The following is a 12,096-nucleotide window of genomic DNA, read 5'->3' on the forward strand; positions in this document are numbered from 1 at the left end:
CTTCTGACCCAGAGTAAATTTCCGGGCTTCTTGAATGTTTATTACAACAGCTGCAACTGCCCCTAAACATCCAGGCCAGCCTTTTGCTGTTGCATCCAGCTGTTTGGAAAAATAAGCAACTGCCCGACGATATGGGCCCAAATCCTGGGCCAATATTCCCAGGGCAATCCCCCATTTTTCATGTGAGAAGAGAAAAAATGGTTTACTCACATCTGGAAGTCCTAAAGCTGGGGCAGACATCAGAGCCTTCTTTAGCCGATCAAAGGTCCGTGCAGCTTCTTTATTCCATTGTAGATATTTTTGCTCTGTGTTCACCATCGTGGATAAAGGCTTAACCAACAGTCCATAATTATAGATCCACAATCGACACCACCCAGTCGTTCCCAAAAAGGTTTGCAGTTCCTTTACTGTTTGTGGCCTGGGTGTTTGACAGATGGCTTCTTTCCTAGCTTGTCCCAATGTCCTTTGTCCCGCACTAATTTCATGGCCCAAATAGGTTACTTTCTGTTGGATTGTCTGGGCCTTTTTCTTGTATACTTGATACCCCTGGAGCCCCAAAAATTTAAAAGACTCACTGTCCAGGTCAGACAGGCATCCTTTGTTTTGGTAGCGATTAATATATCGTCCACATACTGCAGGAGTTTTCCTTCTTCAAATGGGGCTTCCCATGATTTGAGATCTTTGGCTAGCTGGTTGCCAAATATGGTGGGGCTATTTTTGAATCCTTGAGGCAGCACTGTCCAAGTAAGCTGAGTTTTACGTCCACTTTTAGGACTTTCCCATTCAAATGCAAATACTTTCTGGCTGGCTTCATGGAGAGAGAGGCAAAAGAAGGCATCCTTTAGATCTAGAACAGTAAACCAAGTTAAGTTGGGTGTTAGCACAGTTAACAGGTTATAAGGATTTGCTACCACGGGGTAGAGGTCCTCAGTTATTCTATTGACTGCCCGCAAATCTTGGACTATCCGATAAGACCCATCCGGCTTGTGGACTGGTAATATGGGAGTGTTAAAGCTGGACTCACACTCTCTTAATAGTCCTAATTGTAAGAATTTTTCTATTATCGGTTTAATCCCCTCCCTGTTCTCCCTCCTCAAGGGATACTGTTTAATCCTTACCGGCTGTTGTCCTTCTTTAAGTTTTACCTCCACTGGTAGGGCATTTTTCTCCCTTCCGGGTACATCTGTGGCCCATACTCCCGGATATACTTGGTTCATGATGTCTTCGTTAATGTTTCCTTCTGTATCGATATTAGTTAGTAACAGGCTCATAATTTGTATATCATTTTGATCATTCACCTCCAAGCTAATGTGACCTTTTTCAAATTTAATCGTGGCTTGTAACTGCTCCAGCAAATCTTTTCCCAAAAGCACTTTTGGGGCATTAGGCATATACAAAAACCTGTGAATTCCTACTTGCTTTCCCAATTTGTACTTTAAGGGCTCAAAAAAGTACGACTTTTCACATTGACCAGTGGCTCCCATCACCATAACATAATCATCACTTAATGGTAATAGTTCTTGGTTTAAGACCTAAAACGTCGCCCCTGTATCTATCAGAAATTCTACTTGTTTTTCATTTCTCCCTAGCTTTAGTGTAACCAGTGGATCTGCTAGGGTAGACTCCCCAGGTCCCCGTCAATCGTCCTCCTTTAAGTGGGCTATCGCAGGTCTCCCTCTTTGTCCATTGTAGCTCCCCTTGGACCCCTTAGGGCATTCTTTTTTCCAGTGTCCCTTTTTTTTTACAGTACGCACACTGATCCCTATCCAGTCTCAGTGGCTCTCTTCTTTGTGGCCTCTGTTCCAGAGCTGCCACAGTCGCTATTATTCTTTGTTCCATTCTCCTGTCCTTGTCACTTTCCCTATTCCCAAAGACCTTCCATGCTTCTTCGATTAACCTTTCTATATCCCGTACGTCTGCCCCTCTTAATTTTTGCAGTTTTCTTCGGATATCGTCACATGACTGCCCTCTGAACAGGGATATTAGCTGTTGCTGGCCTACTTCGGCCGACGGGGTCCAGAGGAGTATATTTATGCATAGCAAGTCTTATTCTGTCTAAAAGTTCTGAAGGAGTTTCAAAAGGGCCTTGTCTTACGGCGTATAACATTGACCAATTTATAGTTTTAGGAATCGCATTTTCCAACCCATATTTTCCAACCCACTGTTGATATTGTTGCAACTGCTGATAATCATCGCGATCATTTGGATCCCACCCTGGATCTGTCAAAGGCATACACTGATCAACTGTCCGTCCCACTAATGTCCCTCCCATAATTTGGGCCTATACTTGTGTTTTTGTGGTTTTCAATACCAACAGCTTTTCTGTTTCTGTCAGTGCATCCAACATAAGCATCTATGTCTCGCCAGTCTGGATCTAAGGTTTTACATCACACTGAACTGTTTTTCTGGTGAACTCTTATATTCTAGCCAGCTCATGGTTCTATGTGAGCACATTTTTCGCTACATTAGGTTGTTCAAAGTCCCCTCCAACCCGACCTTGAACACTTTCAGGGATAGGGCTTCCACAACTTCTCTGGGCAACCCGCTCCAGTCTCACCACCCTCATCACAAAAAACTTCCAGTCCAAATCTACCCTCTTTCAGTTTAAAACCTTTGCCCCTTGTCCTGTCACTACAGGCCCTGGTAAAAAGTCTCTCTCTGTCTTTCTTATAAGCCCCCTTTGTATATTGAAAAGCTGCTTGTCCTGGTTTAGGCCCATCAGGGAACAAAAGACCATGATTAGCCTCAAGAACCAAAGACCTGAGGATTGCCAAAGGGCAGGGAGAGCTTAATTGCCCCTTCAGGTTCAGGACAAAACAGACCAGGCTACTCGGTTTGGGGAAAAAAGCAGAAAATAATTTAATAATTTAATAATTTAATGCAACACCAACTAAAACATAACCATAAAACCCCAAAACATAACAAACATAAAACAACACAGAGTGGTACAACAATGAAGAGTCCGACCAGCCCTTTAAGACCACCTTCTCCCCACTCCTCCCCTCTTCCCAGGCTCAGAGCCCTGATCCTGGTATTTTTACGGCTCAGGGGGGCAGGGAGTGGGGGTTTCAGTCAGTCTATTCCTGATAGCTTCTGCCATTTGTCTGCTCTGCGGTGCGCAGGCTCTCCAGTACAGCCTGCGCCATGGCCGCCTCCCCACACAGTCCCTCACCCATCCGGGTGCACTCACATGGAGCTGCTGGTGGCTCTCAGTCCTGCCATGGCCCTGCATGGGTTGCAGGGGTACAGCCTGCATTCTCGCCACAGCTTGCAGAAGAGTCTCTGGTCTAGTGCTCCTCCTTGCTTCTTCCTTCTCTGACTGTGGGGTCCACGTGGTCGCCTCCATCTTGTATCACTCTTACACCTCCTATCAGCACTTCAAATTCCCGTCCCTAAATAGTGATCGCAGAGGCACCAGATTGGCCGCAGGTGGGTCTGAACCCAGGAGCCGGGGGAGAGTCCGCAAACTCTTTACCGGGTCTTCACTGCAACCCCCTTCCCCCTGTTACCAAGCAAAAGCTGCTCTTCGCTAAACCATGACACTGCTATAAGGTCTTCTCGGAGCCTTCTCTTCTCCAGGCTGAACAACCCCAACTCTCTCAGCCTTTCTTCAGAGGAAAGATGTTCCAGCCTTCTTAATCATTTTCATGGCCCTCCTCTGGACCTGCTCTACCAAGTTCATGTCCTTCTTGTGCTGGGGACCCCAGAGCTGGACACAGTACTCCAGGTGGGGTTTCACAAGAGCAGAGTAGAGGGGGAGAATCACCTCCCTCGACCTGCTGGCCAAGTTTCTTATGCAGCCCAGGATATGATTGGCTTTCTGGATTGCAAACACACATTGCCAGCTCATATCCAATTTTTCATCCACCAGTATATTCTCAAGTCCTTCTCTGCAGGGCTGCTCTCAATCCATTTGGCTCCCAAGCTGTACTGATATTGGGGATTGCCCCGACCCAGGTGCAGGACCCTGTACTTGGTCTTGTTGTACTTCATGAGGTTTGCATGGTCCCACTCCTCAAGCCTGTCAAGGTCCCTCTGTATGGCATCCCTTCCCTCTATGGAATCAAATGCACCACTCAGCTTGGTGTCATCTGCAGACTTGCCGGGGATACACTCGATTCCTCTGTCATCCTGGTTTTGGCTGGGATAGAGTTAATTTTCTTCCCAGTAGCCAGAACAGGGCTATGTTCTGGTTGTGTGCTGAAAACCAGCATTGATAACAAGGGGATGTTTTGGTTATTACTGTGCAAGGCCTTTTCTGCTTCTCGCCCTGCCCTGACAGTGAGTAGGCTGGGGGTGTGCAAGAAGCTGGGAGGGAGCATGGCCAGGACAGCTGACTCAAACTGGCCAAAGGGCTATTCCATACCATAGGACGTTGTGCCCAGTATATAAACCGGGGGGAGTTGGTGGGGAGGAGTGGATCGCTGCTTGGGCATTGGTCAGCAGGTGGTGAACAACTGCATTGTGCATCACTTGTTTTTTTTTCTTGTTTTTTTGTTTCTCTCTTTTTATTATATTCCTTTTAATTACAATTATCATTATTATTATATTTTCTCTGACCTCGGTGTCTGCAGTATTGTTTCTCTCACCTTTTTTTTTCTCCTCACTGCCTGTGCAGTGTTTTTTTACCCTTTCTTAAATTTGTTTTCACAGAGGCACCACCAGCTTCTCTGATTAGCTTTCCTTTGGCTTGCGGTGGGTCCATGTTTTGCCCAGGACATGCTGGTCCATTACGATTCCAGTAAGAAAGGCACTCAGATTCTGTAAAGTATAATTTAAAATACAATTTGGGAGATCTAACACTGTAAGGAGAGAATAGCATAGACAATCGTATGCCACTTACATGTTGGGAGCCCTGAGTGGTGTAGCACTGAACAGGACTCTGGCCGACATGCAGCATACCATGCAGTCACTATCCATAGCAGAGATTGTTCCCTTTTTGTCTTTCAAGCTATTATAGGTTTTTCTTACAAGAAAACATCTCTATTTATCATATTGACAGTCAAACAGAAATTATGTTCACAAGAACTTAGAATCATAGAAACATTTAGGTTGGAAAAGACCTTTAACATCATCATTAAAGCACCCTTGTGCTACAACATGGATCTTAGTTTTGGCAATTTTATTTGCCAAATTTTTTTTATTAATGGACCTTTCTCTCTAGTTTATCCACCATTAGTCCCTTGCCTTCTTTCCAGGACATTACTGCCAATGAATTGGCATATGACAGTGGTGCATTTTGTAGCCACTTTTGCCACATGGGTGGGCTCACTCAGGGATAGGGTGGTTGCTGCTTTGTTTATGACTTCTGCCTCTTCCTCTTCTTGTGATGGCCCTGCTTTGGAGTAGCCTGCCTCATCCACTTTTTCCTCCTTCCTCTTCTTAGCAGGAGTTTCTTCCCTTACTAAAGGTGCTGTCTTTCACATCCAATATTTCTTCATGTGTATAGGGGTGACTGATACCAGCCCAGATTGGTTCTCTGATTCAGCCGCAGTGCATGTTGCTGGGATTGGGGTAGCTGAGGTGCCTGTCAGTCTGTCTGTCCCCGCCCCCACCTCCCTGAGGGTGCTGCCTAATGTTGAGCAGTGTTTGGTAGATCCTGGCCAGGGCCCAGTAAGTTGTGCCTCTTTGGAATAGCCACAGCAATTTGCTTTTAAACACTCTTATCACTCTATCAGGATCCCGTAGTTGTTCAGGGATGAAGTTCCAAACCACTGGAGGTGAGAAGTTCTCTCATTCCACTCATGACTATCCAGCCTTGGAGTCTCTCTTAAAACCAAATTTTACAGCCCTAAACAAGACCTGAAACACATTCAGGGAGACATGGCAGTACGAGCAGGATGACTGGCATGTCCCAAGAGTATTCAGCATCCTCAAAAGCTGTTGTAGTTAGCCAGAAGGAGAAAGGGGAGGTGAAAGGGTGAGGAGCACCGAGAGTGTGAGGGTGATAGAGCACTGGAACAGGCTGCCCAGGGAGGTTGTAGCGTCTCCTTCTCTGGAGATTTTCAAAATCTGCCTGGACGCATTCCTGTGTGGCCTGATTTAGGTGGACCTGCTTCGGCAGGGGGGTTGGACTAGATGATCTCTAAAGGTCTCTTCCAATGCCTACCATTCTCTGATTCTGTGATTCTGTGAAAGGGTGGGAGAAAGTATCCCTCCTTGCCCTCCCCATAGATCGGGTGAGATTACTAATGAATTACTAATGAATTGCTTGTTATGGGTGACTCACTGCTAAGGGGCACTGAGAGACCCATCTGTGGAGCAGATAGGGAGTCACGAGAGGTGTGCTGCCTGCCAGGAGCCAAGATCAGGGATGTGGCTGAGAGAGTGCCACGGCTCGTCAGGGATGCAGGCTACTACCCCTTACTTGTGTTCCATGTAGCTATGAATGATGTCATGAGGCATGACATCTCCAGGATCCAGAAGGATTTTAAAACCTTGGGGGAGCAAGTAAAAGGTAGGCGGGCTCAGATTATTTTCTCTCCCATCCTGTTCAGTAGAGATAAAGGGGGAGTCTGCAACGGAAAAATCAGCCAAGTGAACTCCTGACTGAAAGGCTGGTGCCGGCAGGAAGGTTTTGGGTTCTTTGACAATGGATCCTTCCTTGGGGACTACAGCTTGATAGGACAGGATGAGATTCATCTCTCCCGTAAGGGCACTGAAATATTTGGGAGTATGCTAGCAAACCTAATAAAGAGGTCTTTAAACTAAGGGACTTGGGGGGTGGGGGGAGAAGCAAAATAGAACAAGCTGTCCCCTCTAGCTGGGTGTCATGGTTTGACATGATAGCCTTTTCTGGTAAGGGGGAAGGGGCTGTAAAGATGGCTCCTGTAAGAAGTTGCTCGCAAACTCTCCCCAGCTCTGAGCCAGACCCACTTCTGGGGCTGAGCCAATTAGACGCCTCCACGATCACTTTTTAAGAAGAAGCCGGAAGAGGAGGTTTCTTTCCTCCATCTTCTTTCTTCTTCTGCCCCTTTCTTTTTCTTCTGGCTGGTGGTGGTGCAAGGAGTAGGAACAGTGAGAGAAACAACCATGCGGACTCCAAGGTAAGTGAGGAAAGAGAGGAGGAGGTATGCTAGAGCAGAGACTCCCCTGCATTCTATGGAGAGAACTGGTGAAGCTGAGATTTATTTGCATTTCTTTAAAGACCCCGCATCAGCGGTAGAGACTCATTTTGCTAAAGCTGACCCCGGACCAGGGGCAGCGATTCACTTCATTAAAGGCCCCGAGCCAGGGACAGTGACTATGGCTGGAGGAGGCCGTGTCCCGTGGGGGGGACCCAACCACTTCACTGCAGACCCCGAGCCAGGGGCAGTGATTTTCTTCTTTATCACTATGGCTGGAGCAGGCCGTGTCCCGAGAAAGGGTCCCAATATCCACAGCTGTAACTGTGAGGAAGAACCCACGACAAAGCAGCTCATTAAACTTAGGCCCAGAAGAGGCCTTTTCCCGAGAGAGGGACCCTGTAACTGCAGAAACTGCAACCGTGGTGAAGAATCCATGCCAGAGATATTCACCAAGGACTGCATCCCGTGTGAGGGACCCTGCATCGGCAGAAGCCGCAGCTGTTGGGAACAACCCACACCAGAGAAGTTCGTTAAGGACTGTGTTCCAGGGGAGGAACCCCATGTTGGAGCAGAGGAAGAATGCCAGGATTCGTCCTCATCTGAGAAGAGAGAAGTAGCAGAGCCCATCTGTGAGAGACTGACCACATCCCCCATTCCCTGCCCCCCTGAGCTGTTGAGGGGGGAGGAGGTAGAGATATCGGGAGCAGTTTTGCTGGGCCCAGGAAGAAAGGAGGGATGGGAGAGGGAGATCTTAAAGTGCTGGTTGTAATTTTCTCATCATCCTACTCCCTTTTTTGCTTTTATTCCGTTCTGTTTCTTGTAGAATAAACTTTCCTACTTTCCTCTCTAAGTCGAGTACTGGAGTCTGTTTTGCCTGAAACCATAATTGGCAGCGAGCCCTCCCTGCCCTTGTCTCAACCCACAACAACCTTGCTTATCTTTTTCCTCCCATTTCGCTGGGGCTTCCGCCATCCTAACGAGGGTGAGGGTGAATGGGGGCACCGAACGAGAGACTGTCGTGGTGCTGCTGTGCTAGCTGGGCCAAACCACGACACTGGGAAACAGGGCAGGACAGGGAATGCAGTGATAAGTGCCCTTCATCTGCACACTGGGCTGCGATGCGGAAGGCTGACCACCCTGAGGAAGAGCCAAACCAGAGAGGAGCTTCCCGCATCCATCCAGGGAAACCTCTGTGTTTGAGTAAGCCCCTGCGCTGCCTCTACACCAATGCACACGGCCTGGGGAATAAGCAGGAGGAACTGGAGATGTGGGTACAGACCTCATTGCGATCACAGAGACGTGGTGGGACAGCTGCCATGACTGGAGCACAGCCATGGAGGGTTATGTATTGTTCAGGAAAGACAGACTGACAAGGCGTGGAGGTGGAGTTGCTGTCTATGTGAGGGAGCAATTCATGTGTACTGAACTGTGCCTGGGTGGGGATGAGGAGCGGGTAGAGTGCTTATGGGTAAAAATTAATGGGCAGGGCAAGGCAGGTGATATTATCGTAGGAGTGATTCTGTGAATTCTGAGAGGAAAAGCTCGAGGTACGGGAGTGACAACAATGCCACATACAAATCATAGAATGGTAGGGATTGGAAGGGACCTTTAGAGATCATCTAGTCTAACTCCCCTGCCAAAGCAGGTCCACCTAGATCAGGTTGCACAGGAATGCATGCAGGCGGGTCTTGAAGAGCTCCAGGGAAGGAGACTCCACAACCTCCCCAGGCAGCCTGTTCCAGTGCTCCGTCACCCTCACAGTAAAAATAGTTTTTTCTTAGGTTTAAATGGAACTTTTTGTGTTCCAGCTTCATCCCATTACCCCTTGTCCTGTTGCTAAATACAATAGAAAAAAGGGATGTCCCAACCTCCTGACATTCACCATTTATATACTTGTAAATATGAATGAGATGCTGTTGTAGTGGTGCAAACAATATTCATTCAACAACGTAGAGAATCTAGGTAATGCACGTGCAGAGACGTACATGGACAACATAGTACAACCAACAGAGTTGACTCGAAGCCACCTTTCCTATGCTAGCTACCTCATGTGCTGCTTCTGCCCATGAGATCACCCAGGGCCCAATTGATTAATTTGCGGCACCTGTTTCTGAAGTAGCTTGCCAGCTGCATTAACTTTGTCCCTACCATCTTTATTCAAGCTGGCTGGTCCAAGCTACATTTGTGCCTACGATTCCCCCCTTTTTCTTTTTTGGACCAGCCAGCCTTTAGCAACATATTTCAAAATTAAAGGTACATGAAGAAAACATAAATATTTTTACGCATGGCCATGAGTTTACAACAAAAGGTCAATAACAGCTACATCGCTGAACAATACAATACAGAAATCCATAAACTCAAAATAAACATAATCTGATATATGTTGCTAGGAGGGAGGAAGGGATGAGTTCTTGGTAACTCCACTGATATTTCTGTTTCCTAAATGTAGTTCTGGACTTTTCTTCAGCCTCTTTAGCATGCTGATCTGTGAGCATTATCTGTAAGATGGAAGTATCTCTTCATCCGTAGAAAACACACCATTTTTGCTTTCAAGTTCCCATTGGTCATCTTGTTAAGTTCTTCAATTCTTTTAATGCAATACAGATTGCTGGAGGAATTTGCAGCAGCATACATGGTGCCACAGTTGAGAGTGTTTACATTTTAATAGGGTGATGGATTGAGGGTGGATCACTTGGCCCCCTGAACAAATCATTAATTATTATGACCCAGCTACATGGGCACAAGATGGAAGTTGGGGTTATAGAACTCCTATCTACATGCTAAACCGCGTCATTCGGTTACAAGCAGTAGTTGAAATAATTACTAATCAAACTGCTTGGGCTTTAGACTTAGTAGCAAAACAATTATCTCAAACTCGAGCAGTCGTGTATCAGAATCGCTTAGCCTTGGATTATCTACTGGCAGCAGAAGGAGGTGTGTGTGGAAAATTTAATACATCTGAATGTTGTATAGAAATTGATGATCATGGGGATACAATTACAAAGATTGCAGATGAAATTAAACGAGTCGCACATGTACCTGTACAATGATGGGACTCAATTTTGAAAAATGACTGGTGGGATAATTTATTTGGCGGTGTTTGGTGGAAGAAATTAGGATTTATGATACTGTGTTCAATATTAAGCTTATTGTTTTTACCTTGTATGATCCCGTGTTTGATTAGACTGATCCACTCTATAATCCAAGGTATGCAAATTACTGCTATGCCCATAGATCCTGAAAAAGCAACAAGCGGTAAAAACAACCCTTTGATGATATTAAAATTGAAGGAAGATCCAAAATTGATATCGATCAATCAAGTATTAACTCAGAAGCTAAAACACGAATCAATAGTATCAAAAAGAAAATGGGGGACTGTGAAATGTGTTCCCTTGATTCGTGTCAATGTGGATCAACGAATATGGATGATAATTTTTGGTAGCTTTATTTGTTCTTGTGTAACTTGTTCTTGCTTTTTGTAACGGCAGCTTGACAGGTGTCCTGGAAGACTAGCTTGAACCAGGTTTTGATAAGGAGGGTGTTTCTGCTTCTTGTAAGGGCAGCTTGGCAAATGTTTTGGGGAGATTAACTTGAACCAGTTTTGCAGAGATATACACACGGAGGTCACCTGGGGGACACCGTGAGGAAGACCACTGACTTCCTCCAACGACCACCTAAAGAGGGTGAAAAAGACCCCCAAGATGGAACAAAGCATGCGCGAGAAGGAGAGGACCCCTTCCCAGAAATGATTAACATTTTTCAGCCCCTTCGAGGAAAAGTCATGAATACGTATAAGGCCTATCCTACTTAATGTGAACTCGGGATGTGATGGGTGTGCGTCCTGATAGAGCAGAGGCTCTCAGCGCACCCAGCGCTGTTTGCTTGCTCTTATTCATCCAATAAATTCCTGAACTCAACCGGAATCCTGTTCGGGGATACTTCATTTATCACACTTGGTTCTTTCTGTCGTGGTTTTGTCCAGCTGGGACCAAAGAGCCACGAGGGTGCTCGCTCACTCCTCCCCCTCCCGGCGGAGGGGGGAGGAGAACCAGAGAAAAAGGGGAAAAACCCACGTAGGTTGAAATAAGAACGGTTTAATAGAACAACAATAAGAAGAAACAAGTTCAGGAAAAAACAGTTTTAACAGTAAATGAGGGGATATACAAAAGGAATGGTGCGTGCCGCAGCTGCTCACCGCCCGGGACCCGATGCGACCGCTCCCGACCGGCAGCCGAGCCTGCGCTCCCGAAGCCCCGCCCTCGACTAGCTTATATGTACTAGGCATGATGTCAGTATGGTATCGAATACCTGTTGGCCAGCCCGGGTCAGCTGCCCATGCTGTGCCCCTTCCTACTTTCTCATCAAAGTTAACTCTATCCTAGCCCAAACCAGGACACTTTCCTCAAGATTGTTCTTTCCATTGCTCTTAAAGTCATTAAGTACTTTCGGTTGATGTGGCTTGATCCATTTTGCCGGAATCCACTGGGGACCTTGATCTGTAATGACACAAGCATAGCCTCTTCCCCACGTTAACAGATCTGCAGGTCCTTGCCACTCTCCAGTAGTGGGATTCTTATACCAAACTTTAGGTTTGTCAGTAAAATCCAAATCCCGACTCATTTGGGCAAAGTGTGTTAATGCCGGTGATTCATTCTGGTTTGCCACAATTCTGAGATGATTCATTGTATAAAGGGCTTTCATTAGTCTATCTTGAGGGCTCACCCCCTCTTCCCCCATTTTTTGTTTTTCTAGCAGTCCTTTTAAGGTTTGATGAGTACGTTCGATAATGGCTTGACCGGTGGAATTTCCTGGGATTCCAGTAGTATGTTTAACACCCCATAAGTTCAGAAAATTACGTGTTTTACTGGCTACGTATCCCGAGCCATTATTAGTTTTTATCTCTCTTGGAACACCAAGGACTGCAAAGCAACTCCTCCAATGTCTTATGATGTCTCGAGAACTGTCACTGGTTAAGGCTGTGGCCCAAACCATGGCTGAATAAGTATCAATAGTGACATGTATACGTTTA

The sequence above is a fragment of the Colius striatus genome, chromosome W, assembly GCF_028858725.1.
Source record: "Colius striatus isolate bColStr4 chromosome W, bColStr4.1.hap1, whole genome shotgun sequence".
Lineage (NCBI taxonomy): Eukaryota > Metazoa > Chordata > Aves > Coliiformes > Coliidae > Colius > Colius striatus.